Source organism: Tamandua tetradactyla, chromosome 2 (assembly GCF_023851605.1).
Source record: "Tamandua tetradactyla isolate mTamTet1 chromosome 2, mTamTet1.pri, whole genome shotgun sequence".
Taxonomy (NCBI): domain Eukaryota; kingdom Metazoa; phylum Chordata; class Mammalia; order Pilosa; family Myrmecophagidae; genus Tamandua; species Tamandua tetradactyla.
The window spans coordinates 167,633,860-167,646,727 of NC_135328.1; positions in this window are offsets into that span (position 1 = coordinate 167,633,860).

Genomic DNA, 12,868 nt, shown 5'->3' on the forward strand with positions numbered 1-12,868 from the left:
CTTGTGAGAATATCAAGAATTCAACTTGGGGAAGTTGAATTTCTCCCCACTCTCACCATTCCCCAAAGAGGGCTAGCAAATACTTTTCCAGTCACTGATCAAATCGCCCTGGGATTCATCAGGGCATCACTCTGGGCAAACCAATAAAATCTCATGTGCTACCTGAGATTCCAAGTACTTATGACGTTCAATCAAACTATTTACATGAGTTAAATTAGGAAATGCTCTAGTCAAAATATAAATTTTGTAACAAATAAACATTTTTTGCTTTAGTCTCACACATAAGGTGACATTTTAAAGTATTAATTATCATCTATTTTCAGCACCCTGCAATAATGACATTTCTTTGTTCTTCCTCATTCAAAAACATTTTTAAAATTTGTACATTGTAAATTTCACTATTATTATACACTCTAGGCATTCCTAGATTATACCATCTCGATCTTTACCATCTATCTTTCTTTCTGATTTCATTTATGTCCCCAGCCCTCCTCCCTCTATCATTCTCACATGTAGCTTCCTTCAGTGTTTTAACACAATTACATTACAGTTAGGTAGTATTGTGCTGTCCATTTCTGAGTTTTTATATTCACTCCTGTTGCACGATCTGTATCCCTTCAGCTCCAATTACCCAATATCTCACCCTATTTCTATCTCCTGATGGTCTCTGTTACCAATGAAATGTTCCAAATTTATTCACTAATGTCAGTTCATATCAGTGAGACCATACAGTATTTGTCCTTTTGTTTCTGGCTAATCACACTCAGCATAATGTCCCTAAGGTCCATTCTTGTTGTTACATACTTCATAACTTTATTCTGTCTTACAGCTGCATAATATTCCATCTTATGTAAATGTCACAGTTTGTTTAGTCAACTTTCTATTGAAGGACATTTTGGCTGTTTCCATCTCTTGGTAATTGTTAATAATGCTGCTATAAACATTGGTGTGCAAACGCCCATTCATGTCCTTGGCCTCGTGTCCTTTGAGTAGAGTCAGCATATAGATGGGTCCTGTTTTTTAATCCATTCTGCCAGATTATGTCTTTTGATTGGAGAGTTTAATCCATTAACATTCAAAGTTATTACTGCATGGGTAGTACTTTCTTCTACTATTTTGCCTTCTGGATTTTATATGTCATATCTCACTTTCCTTCTTTTTACCTTTACTCATAGTCTTCCTTTCTACACTCTTCTCCATACCTCTCTTCCATCTTCATATCTGTCTCTAATGTTCCCTTTAGTATTTCTTGCAGAACTGGTCTCTTGGTCACAAATTCTCTCAGTGATTTTTTGTCTGAAAATGTTTTAATTTCTCCCTCATTTTTGAAGGACAATTTTGCTGGATATAGAATTCTTGGTTGGCAGTTTTTCTCTTTTAATAATTGAAATATATTATCCCACTGTCTCCTCACCTCCATGGTTTCTGCTGAGAGATCTGCGCATAGTCTTATTGGGCTTCCCTTGTATGTGATGGATTGCTTTTCTCTTGCTGCTTTCAAGATCCTCTCTTTCTCTTTGACCTCTGATATTCTGATTATTAAATGTCTTGGAGTATGTCTATTTGGATCTATTCTCTTTGGGGTACGCTGCCCTTCTTGGATCTGTAACTTTAAGTCTTTCATAAGAGTTGGGAAATTTTCAGTGATAATTTCGTCCATTAGTTTTTCGCCTCCTTTTCCCTTCTCTTCTCCTTCTGGGATACCCACAACACATATATTCGTGCGTTTCGTATTGTCTTTCAATTCCCTGAGTCCCTGCTGATATTTTTCCATTTTTTTCCTATAGTTTCTGTTTCTTGTCGGATTTCAGATGTTCTGTCCTCCAGTTCAGAAATCCTATGTTCTGTCTCTCAAAATCTACCATTATAGGTTTCCATTGTTTTTTTCATCCCTTCTACTGTGTCTTTCATTCCCATAAGTTCTGTGATTTGTTTTTTCAGACTTTCAGTTTCTTCTTTTTGTTCTTTTCTTGCCTTCTTTATATCCTCCCTCAATTCATTGATTTGGTTTTTTTTTTTATTTTTTATTTTTTATTTTTATTTATTTATTCTTTTTATTAATTAAAAAAAGAATTAACAAAACAATTAGAAATCATTCCATTCTACATGTACAATCACTAATTCTTAATAACATCACATAGTTGCATATTCATCATTTCTTAGTACATTTGCATCGATTTAGAAAAAGAAATAAAAAGACAACAGAATAAGAATTAAAACATTAATAGAAAGAAAAAAAAAATCCTATACCTCACATGCAGCTTCATTCAGTGTTTTAACATAATTGCATTACAATTGGGTAGTATTGTGCTGTCCATTTCTGAGTTTTTATATCCAGACCCGTTGTACAGGCTGTATCCCTTCAGCTCCAATTACCCCTTCTCTTTTTTTTTTTTTAATTAACGGAAAAAAAGAAATTAACCCAACATTTAGAAATCATACCATTCTACATATGCAATCAGTAATTCTTAACATCATCACATAGATGCATGATCATCATTTCTTAGTACATTTGCATCGGTTTAGAAAAACTAGCAACATATCCGAAAAAGATATAGAATGTTAATATACAGACAAAAATAAAAGTAATAATAGTAAAGTCAAAACAAAACAAAACAAAACAAAACAAAAACCTATAGCTCAGATGCAGCTTCATTCAGTGTTTTAACAAGATTACTTTACAATTAGGTATTATTGTGTTGTCCTGATTTGGTTTTTGATGAGGTTTTCCATGTCTGATCGTACATTCTGAATTAAATGTTTCAGCTCCTGTATGTCATTTGAATTGTTGGTTTGTTCCTTTGACTGGGCCATATCTTCAATTTTCCTAGTGTGATTTGTTATTTTTTGCTGGCGTCTAGGCATTTAATTACCTTAATTAGTTTATTCTGGAGATTGCTTTCACTTCTTTTATCTAGGGTTGTCTTGCTGGATGAATTTGTTGTCTATCTGTTCTTTGACATTCCGTTCAGCTTTATCTGGATCTTTAGCTTAAGTTTTGTTTAACAGAGGAGAATTTTTCAGTTCTTGTTTTCTTGTTTCTTGCCCTGCTTGTGTGGTGCCTGCCCCCCCACACACACTTAGGAGGCTCTACTCAGATATTATAGACCCCAGCTGGATTTTCCCAGAGCAAACTGGCCTCCTATCAGGAGGAAAGAGTCACCTGTGTCGGTTTTCCCTGAGGGTGAGACCTAGGAGGTTGAAAGACTTTCCTGTGAAGTCTCTGGGCTCTGTTTTTCTTATCCTGCCCTGTGTGTGGCGCTTGTCTGACTGCAGGTCCCACCAGCATCAGATGATGCAGTGCCTTTAACTTTGGCACACTCTCCCTGCTGGGGGCTGGTGGAGACAGAGGAGAGGTTGTAGGCTGGTTTTAATGGCTTCAAATTACCAAGCCCTGGTGTCTGAATTCCTTGATGGAGGGATTCCACCTGAGTTGGGCTTGACCCCTCCCCTGGGGAAGGCACAGTCTCCAGACAAGCCCCCAAAAGAGCTCACTTCTGCCTATGCCTCGGGCAGTTGCAGCCTGAAAAGTCCTGCCGCTGTATCCAGAGGCAGTCAAAACTTTGTAGATAACACAGCCACAAAAACCTCTGTTTCCTTCTCCCCCCCCCCCCCTTTTTCTGTCAGTCCTGCCCCCTTGGTGCTGGGCCACAAATGAGCAACCTCTGCTTTGATCAGGTTCACCTAAGCTGGGGGCCTATTTTTAGTAGTCAGAATTTGTTAATTAATTCCACAATTGGCGTTTGATTGTGCCCAGTCCCTGCTGCTGGTAAAGTCCTTTCCTTTCCCCTCTGGGAAGTGGTCTGTCGAGGAGGGGCACTGGTCGCCACAGCTTCAGTAACTCATGGTTTGGGGGGGGTGCTCGCAGTCAGTCCAGCTGGTCCAGACTGGGGTATGCTGTGTGTCTGGTCACTGACGTGGCCCCAGGAGCTGTTCTGTACTGTTTCTGGTTATGTAGTAGTTGTTCTTGAGGACGAACTAAAATGTGCACGTTTTTAAACCGCCATCTTGACCCAGAAGTCCTCCTCCCAATTGACTTTTAAGTCTGTAAATTCAATGACCTGCCAAATAAAATTACAGCAGAAACATCTGACAAAATTATTTCAAAGTTTGTGGAAGAAGAGTCATAATAAGCTAAGTTAATTTTGAAAAAGAAAAATAAAGCCTGGATAATTAAAAAAAAATAGCATGGTAGGGGCACAGAGACAGAATAGAGAGCCAAAAAATAGATTATCAATCTATCTACCTACCTACTTTTTCTGGTTTACTAAAGCTACCAGAATGCAATATACCAGAAATGGGTTGGCTTTTACAATGGGAATTTGTTAACTTACAATTTACAGTTCTTAGGCTGTGAAAATGTCCATCTCAAGGCATCAACAGGACAATACTTGGACTCTGAAAATGAGCTTCCAGCAACTGGGTTCCTCTGTCACATGCAAGGCACATGGCAATGTCTGCTCGTCCCTCTCTCCCCAGCTTCATTGCTTTCGGCTTCTAGCTTCAGTGGCTCCTTCTCTCAGCTCTCAGGGCTGGGTTTTTTTTTTTTTCTTTCTATGTGTTCTCTTAATCTCATTTCTCTTATAAGGGGTCTATGAAATGGATTAAGACCAACCCTGGGTCACTCCTCAATTGTCACAACCTAATCAAAAGGTCCCATCTACAATAAGTCTACACCCACAGGAACGGATTAAAAGAACATCAACTTTTCTGGGGTACGTAAGGCTTCAAAATACCACCCTATCATTTATCTATCTCTCTATCCAGCCATTCATCCATCCATCCACCTATCTATCTATTTATATCTGTCATTTATCTATCTGAATTGATATGTTATGGAGAGGTTGAGCCACTGGGAAAATTAGAAAGGATGAACCAATTTGGAAAGGATGAACCAATGGGGAAATTGGTTCACTGTATTGGAGAAAAATGCAGTTGGAGGAACATCTCAACATAGTCAAAGATAGACATCAGATGGACAGAAAAACTAAAAATATAAAAAGTAAAACCATAAAACTAATCTAAGAAAATATTAGAGAATATGTCAACACAGGGAGGGGAGAGCTTCTTAAGATGACCTAAAAAGCACAAATCAGAAAGGAGGAAAAAAAGGATGGATTTGATTAAATAAAAACGAAGAATGTCTGTTTTTTTAAAAAAGGGACATTATGGACAGAGTTAACTAACAAGGTACGTATTGGGAAATGACATCTGCAAAGCCAAGATATTAATTTTTCACCAATTTTTGTTCAAATGTGGGGAAGGGGTAAGTCGGTTATATCATAGTTCTCAACTATTGAACTATGGTCAGTAGTTCTCGAGTATGGAGTAAATCATGGTGGTGGCCCATGGCGGGCTGAGGTTTGGCGGACCGTGGACTTCAAGCCTCTGTGTCCGCTTTGAGCCACTGAAGGAGGAGTGTGGGCTTTAGTATGGGACCCCTAGACATGAACTGTGGAATGCTGGTAAATGTTTTTTTCCTCTGAAAAAAAAAAGTACTTTAGTTTGCAAGCTGCTGGAATGTGATATACCAGAACAGGAACAGCTTTTAAAAAGGGGGAATTTAACAAGTTATAAGTTTATAGTTCTAAGGCAATGAAAATGCCCAAATTAAGGAAGCGATAAGAGGTTACCTTAATTCAAGGAAGATCTGTGGGTTAGGAACACCTTTGTCAGCTGGGTAGTCAGGTGGCTGGCATCTGCCTCTCCAGGTTCTGACTTGCTTAACAGCTCATGGAGACGTCTGCTGGGCTCGAAGCATTTCCAAACATCCGTGTCTCTGTTCTCCACGTGTCTGCATCTGTGTCAGCTCTGCTGTGAAGTTTCTGTCGGCTCTGAGGCTTCTATTTTCTCTAGGCGCTGTTGTTTCTGAAGTTTCTCCAAAATGTTTCTTCTTTTAAAGGATTCCAGTAAACTAATCAAGACCCACTGGGAATGGGTGGAGTCACATCTCCATTTAATCAAAAGTGAATACCCACAATTGGGTGCGTCACATTTCCATGGTGATAATCTAATCAAGATATTCCACCCTACCTTATTGAATCGGGATTAAAAGAAATGACTGCTCCCACAAGACTGGATCAGGATTAAAATATGGCTTTTCTGGGATACATACTTTCAAACCAGCACAAAAAGTATGCGCATATACATACATAAGTTTATTACATATTTTACTGATACAAAGAATGTACTAAATTCCATATAGTCAACTGATTCTTAAAAACTGTTTTCATTGATTTTTGTGAAAATCTTGTTTCTGTAGCCAACTTATGGTTGCAGTTGATGAACAAGTATATTTTGAGCATGAATGATGGCTAATATTTTTCTTTGAGCTAAATCAAATGAAAGTAACAAAAACAGACATGTGATAAAACTTCACTTGTTTGTCCATGATGAAAGTAACTTGTTCTTGAAGAATATGTCCTCAGTTTTTTGTGCTATTCACAATGTTACTACTATAGAAGCAACATTCATTTTTATATTTAATGGGCATTATTAGCATTTTCTCCATCACTTTCTTAAGTCTAGATCAGGAGTCAGGAAACTATGGCCCACAAGCAAAGTCCAGCCTGCTGCCTATTTTTGTAGATAGTTTTACTGGAACACACCTATGCTCTTTCATTGCCATGTGGTCTATGGTTTCTTTGTGCTGCAGTGGCAGAGTTGAGTTGCTGTGACAGAACATAGGCACATAAATCTGAAAATACTTATTCTTCTAACCTTTATAGAAAAACGTGCTGGCTCCTTGTTTAGACATTAACATAACAATAAATCAAGCCCAGATTTGTAGCCTTCACCCGTCTCTGTGGGGCAAGTAATTCTATCATTGCTGATTTTTGTTTTATTTTGTTTTTTACATGGGCAGGCACCGGGAATCAAACCCGGGTCCTCTGGCATGGCAGGCAAGCATTCTTACCTGCTGAGCCACTGTGGCCCTCACTGCTGATTTTGAAGCTAACTGTGTGACATCACTGAGCATGTGGAATTGGGAGCAAGACACCGTACAGATAAAATAGACATCAATAACCTCAAGAGCAGAGATATCTTAAAATGTAGAAAAATATTTAAGAAGTTTTAAGTTTTGAATATGTACTCCCTTTGATTTTAATGGAACTTATTTAATTGTAAGTTTATATAATTAAATTTTTAATAATGGCTGGGCTTAATAACTGGCTCACAGAATACCAGAAAATTTAACAATTGGCTCTCACGAGCCAGTTTGCACATGCTCCAGCACAGCACTGGCCTGAACCCCAGACAACTGTTTGCCCAAGGTTGAATCACTGAGCCTCTCCCTAGCAGAATGCAGGCCAAGCTAAGGGAAGGGGCACCAGGCCAGGGTTTCTCAACCTTGTCTACCAAGTACCCCTAACTGCTAAGTAAGGATGTGGGGCTAGCCCACTGCCATTTTCAAAGTTCTTTGAAGTGTCCTGTTTCATCTTTTAAAATGTATGTGATCTGGGGTGCACAGGTGGTTTGGTGGTAGAATGCTCACCTTCCATGTGGGAGACCTGGGTTTGATTCTTCGTTCTTGTCGGGATTCCTCACTTTGCTTCTCCAGGGCTGGCTTTCCATCCCTTGGCTTCTCTTGACTCTCTCCAGGTTCTGGCTTGCTTAACATCTCACGGTGATATCTGCTAGTCTCCAAGCATCTCCAAACATCTTGTGTCTCTGTTCTCCACATGTCCGCGTCTGTGTTAGCTCTGCTGTGAAGTTCCTGTTGACTCTGAAGTTTCATCATTTCTGCAGAGCACTGTCACTCCTCCAAAATGTTTCCTCTTTTAAAGGATCCACTAAAAAAATCAAGATCCACCTGGAATGGGTGTAGTCACATCTCCATCTGATCAAAAGTTAACAAATACAGGGGGTTCAAGGGTAGTTCAGTGGTAGAATTCTTGCCTGCCATGTGGGAGACCTGGGTTCGGTTCCTGGCCCATGCACTTTCCAAAATCAACAAACAAAGAAACCAACAAAAACAAATAAATAAATTAACAAATAGTGCTGAATAATGGGATACTCACATGGAAAAAGAATGAGATGTGACCCCACCATACAACATACAAAAAAAAAAAGTTAACACATACAAATGAATAAAGAATAACATACATTCTTGACATGGTTACAGTCAATGACTCACAATATCATCCCATGGTTGTGTATTCATCACCATGATCATTATTTTGAACATTTGCATCTCTCCAGCAGAAGAAAAAAGAGAAAAACTCATACATACCATACCCTCACCCCTCCCTCTCATTGACCACCAATATTTCCATCTACCCAATTTATTTTAACCTTTGTTCCCTCTATTATTTGTTTATTTCTTATCCATATTTTGTACTCATCTGTCCACACTATAGATGAAAGGAGCATCAGACACAAGGTTTTCACAATCACATTCACATTGCCAAAGGTATATCATTATACAACCATCTTTAAGAAACATGGCTACTGGAACACAGTTCAACAGTTTCAGGTACTTCCCTCTAGCCACTCCAATACCCCATAAACTAAAAAGGGGATATCTATACAATGTGTAAGAATAACATCTTGACTGTTTGAAATCCCTTGGCCACTAACACGTTATTTTGTCTCATTTCTCTCTTCCCACTTTTGGTCGAGAAGGTTTTCTCAATCCTGTGATACTGAATCCAGCTCATCCCAGGATTTCTGTCCCACGTTGCCAGGAAGTTTACTCCCCTGGGTGTCATGTCCCACATAGAGCAAGTGAGCTCACTTGCCGTGTTGGCTGAGAGAGAGAGAGGCCACATCTGAGCAACAAAAGAAAAAAAATTTGATGTAAACAAAAAATCTCCATGTTTTTCCTGTGGCTTCATGTACCCCTGGACATCATTATGTACCCCAGAGAAGTGCTGAGATACCTTAATGGCTACCATCAGTGTGGGGACCAGAGATTCCTGCTGCTAGAGCTTCCATGGAATCCAGGTGACCTTCTGTGATGGTTAAGTTCATATATCAACTTGACTTGGTTATGGTGTCCAGTTATCTGGTGAACTAAGCACTGACCTGATTGTTACTATGAAGATATTTTGTGAATTTAAATCATCAGTAAGTTGATTGCATCTTTGGCTGATAATATCTACAGCCAACTAAGGAGATTTCCTTCAACAAGGAGAGCTATCTCAGCCAATCAATTGAACACCTTAAAAGGAGAACCAAAGATTTAGCAGTCAACAGAAAATATTTTCATCTCTAATTCAGCCAGCTAGCCTCTCCTGGGGAATTTATTGAAAACCTACTTTGGAGTTCCAAGTTTGCAGTCCCAAGGAATTTGAACTTACCCATCTTTCGGTCACATGAAATAATTCCTATAATAAATCTCATAACACTTATATTCTTTCTATCTATCTATCTATCTATCTATTTATCTATCTATCTATCTATCTATCTATCTATCTATCTATCTATCTATCATCTACCAACTTATCTATCTATCTATCTTCTGTTGGTTCTGTTTCCCTGGAGAACCCTGACCAATAACTCCCTTTTTCTATACTACGGCCATAGTACTTTTCCCAAGTTCTCATGAGGTCTGGTTTCATGGCCCAAGTACCTCTCTCTCTTATTCCTATGATTATCCTTACATTATGGTTTTGGTTTGCTGAAGCTGCTGAAACACAATATATCAGAAATAGGTTGGTTTTTACAATGGGGATTTAATACCTTAAAATTTATAGTCCTAGAAATTCTAGAATGAGCTGGGACTCAGCATCAAGGGATTGAGAAAAACTTCTTGACCAAAAGAGGGAAGAGCAAAATGAGACAAAATAAAGCTCAATGGCTGAGAGATTCCAAACAGAGTCAAGAGGTTATCCTGGAGGTTATTCTTATACATTAAATGGAAATCATCTGTTTAGTTAAGGTGTAATGGAGAGGCTGAAGGGAACTGCCTGAAAATGTAGAGCTGTGTTCCAGTAGCTATGTTTCTTGAAGTTGACTGTATGGTGATATAGATTTCTCAATGTGACAGTGTGGTTGTAAAAACCTTGTGTCTGATGCTCCTTTCATGTATCTAATCGACAAACGAGTAAAACATGTGGATTAAAAATAAATAAATAATAGGGGGAGCAAATGTTAAAATAAATTTAGTAGATTGAAATGCACTAGTGATCAATGAAAGGGAGGGGTAAGGGGTATGGTATGTATAAATTTTTTTCTGTTTTCTTTTTATTTCTTTTTCTGAATAGATGCAAATGTTTGAAGAAATGGTCATGATGATGAATATACAACTATGTGATGATATTGTGAGTTATTGATTATATAACAAGAATGGAATGATCACATAGTAAGAATGTTTGTGTTTGTATGTGGTTATGTTTCATAAATAAATAAAAAAAATTTAAATTTACAATCCTTAGGCTGTGAAAATGTCCAATTCAAGGTATCAACAGGATGATACTGCCAGCATATGGGACACCTCTGTCAGCTAGGAAGGCACATGGCTGGTGTCAGTTGGTCCTTCTCTCCTGGTTTTCACTGCATTTAGCTTCTGGCTTTAGTGGTTTTCACTCTGTTTTCTGTGGGTCCTCTCTTAGCTTCTCCAAGGCTTTTCTCTAAACTTCTCTGGCTGTTTGTCTTTAATTCTCTTAAAAAGGACTACAGTAAGAGGATTAAGACCCTCCTGGAGCAGGCCTCTGCTAAAATAACCCAATCGAAACGCTCTGCCTACAATAGGTCTTAATCCACAGGAATGGATTAAAAGAAGCATGATCCTAACTGGGGTACTTACAGCCCCCAAACTATCATACTAGGTAAGGGATGTAGTAGTGAAATATAGAGAAAAAAAGAGTTTCTTCTTGCCTTTTACGTTTTAAAATCTAACGTAGGACCTTAGGAAAATAGCCAGGAAGGAGATTCATGAATAAGAGCGAAGGTAGATATGGATTCCTTGGGCAAAATGTAGAAGAGGGAACTTGGGGTGTGATGAGGGTGTAGATGTGGATGTTTAGATATAGATATGGACAAACCCAGGGAGTAGTTCCAAATTCTACTGAAAACAGAGTATCTGAGACTTCATTTCTAGGTAAAGCATCAGGAAGGTAGGAAGATCCTGAAGAGAGAAAATGAATGTGCTGTAAGTCTAGGTAATTGATTCTTAGCATGACAGAGATTTAATGAACCTTAGATTGGTGTAGAGGTAGAGCATGAGACCTACATGCCCAAGAGGGAGCTGGGAGAGTTAGATGGTACACCTGGGATGGAAGAGGTTATGCTATGGCAATAAGGATACATCCTCAAGGGCCCTCCTGAGTGAGAGGGCCATGGATGACCCAGGGATACCTGTGTGGAGGAGAGATGACACCAAGAACCAAATGGAGGTGGGAGGATCCAAGACGGTGGCTTAATGAGGCATGGAATTTAGTTTGTCCTCCAGAGCAGCTAGTAAATAGCCAGGAATAGTATAGAACAACCGCTGGGGACACATCAGTGACCGGACACACAGCATACACCAGTCCGGACAAGCTGGATGAGCTGCGAGCTCACCCAGAACTGTAAGTCTCCCAAGCCACGGAGGCTGGTGCTCAGCAGGGAAAGGAAAGAGACTTTACTAACGGCAAAGGGATGAGCACAACCAAGCTCCAATTGTGGAATTAATTAACAAATTCTGGCTACTGAAAATAGACCCCAGCTCAGTTGAACCTCCAATAAAAGCCGAGGTTGCTGGTTTTTGCCCCAGCACAGAGGGGGCAGGGCTGATGGAAAAAGAAACACACACACACACACACACACACACACACACACACACACACACACACAAACAGAGGTTTTCCAGATTGGAAAGGTCTGGGCCCTGAAGGAAAGGAGGGGGCACATAGGACCTAGCAACACATAGAGCTTTCTCTTGAAAGCTGCAAGAGAAAAGCAATCCATCACATACAAGGGAAACCCAATAAGACTATACGTAGATTTCTCAGCAGAAACCATGGAGGTGAGAAGACATGGGATGATATATTTAAGAGACGAAAAGAGAAAAAGTGCCAATAAAATTCTATATCCAGCAAAACTGTCCTTCAAAAATGAGGAAAAATTAAAACATTTTCAGACAAAAAAATCACTGGGAGAATCTGTGACCAAGAGACCAGCTCTGCAAGAAATAATGAAGGGAGCACTAGAGACAGATACAAAAAGACAGAAGAGACAGGTATGGAGAAAAGTGTAGAAACGAAGACTATGAGTAAAGGCAAAAAGAAGGAAAATTAGATATGACATAAAATCCAAAAGGCAAAATGGTAGAAGAAAGTACTACCATGCAGTAATAACACTAAACATTAATGGATTAAACTCCCCAATCAAAAGACATAGACTGGCAGAATGGATTAAAAAAAAACAGGACCCATCTATATGCTGTCTACAGGAGATGCATTTTAGAGCCAAAGATAAATACAGGTTGAAAGTGAAAGGTTGAGAAAAGATATTTCATGCAAAAAAAAAAACAATCAGAAAAGTACAGGAATAGCTACACTCATATCCAACAAATTAGACTTCAAATGCAAAACAATTAGAAGAGACAAAGAAGGGCACTATGAATTCATACAAGGAACAATTCATCAGGAAGACATAACAATCATAAAGATTTATACACTGAGCCAGAGTGCTCCAAGATACATGAGGCAAACACTAAAAACACTGAAAAAAAAATAGACACATCTATCATAATAGTTGGAGACTTCAATTACCCACTCTCATCAATGGACAGAACATCTAGACAGAGGGTCAACACAGAAACAGAGAATTTGAATAATACAATAAATGAACTAGACTTAACAGATATTATAGAACATTGCACCCCACAACAACAGGATACACCTTTTTCTCAAGTGGTCATGGATCATTCTCAAGGATAGAC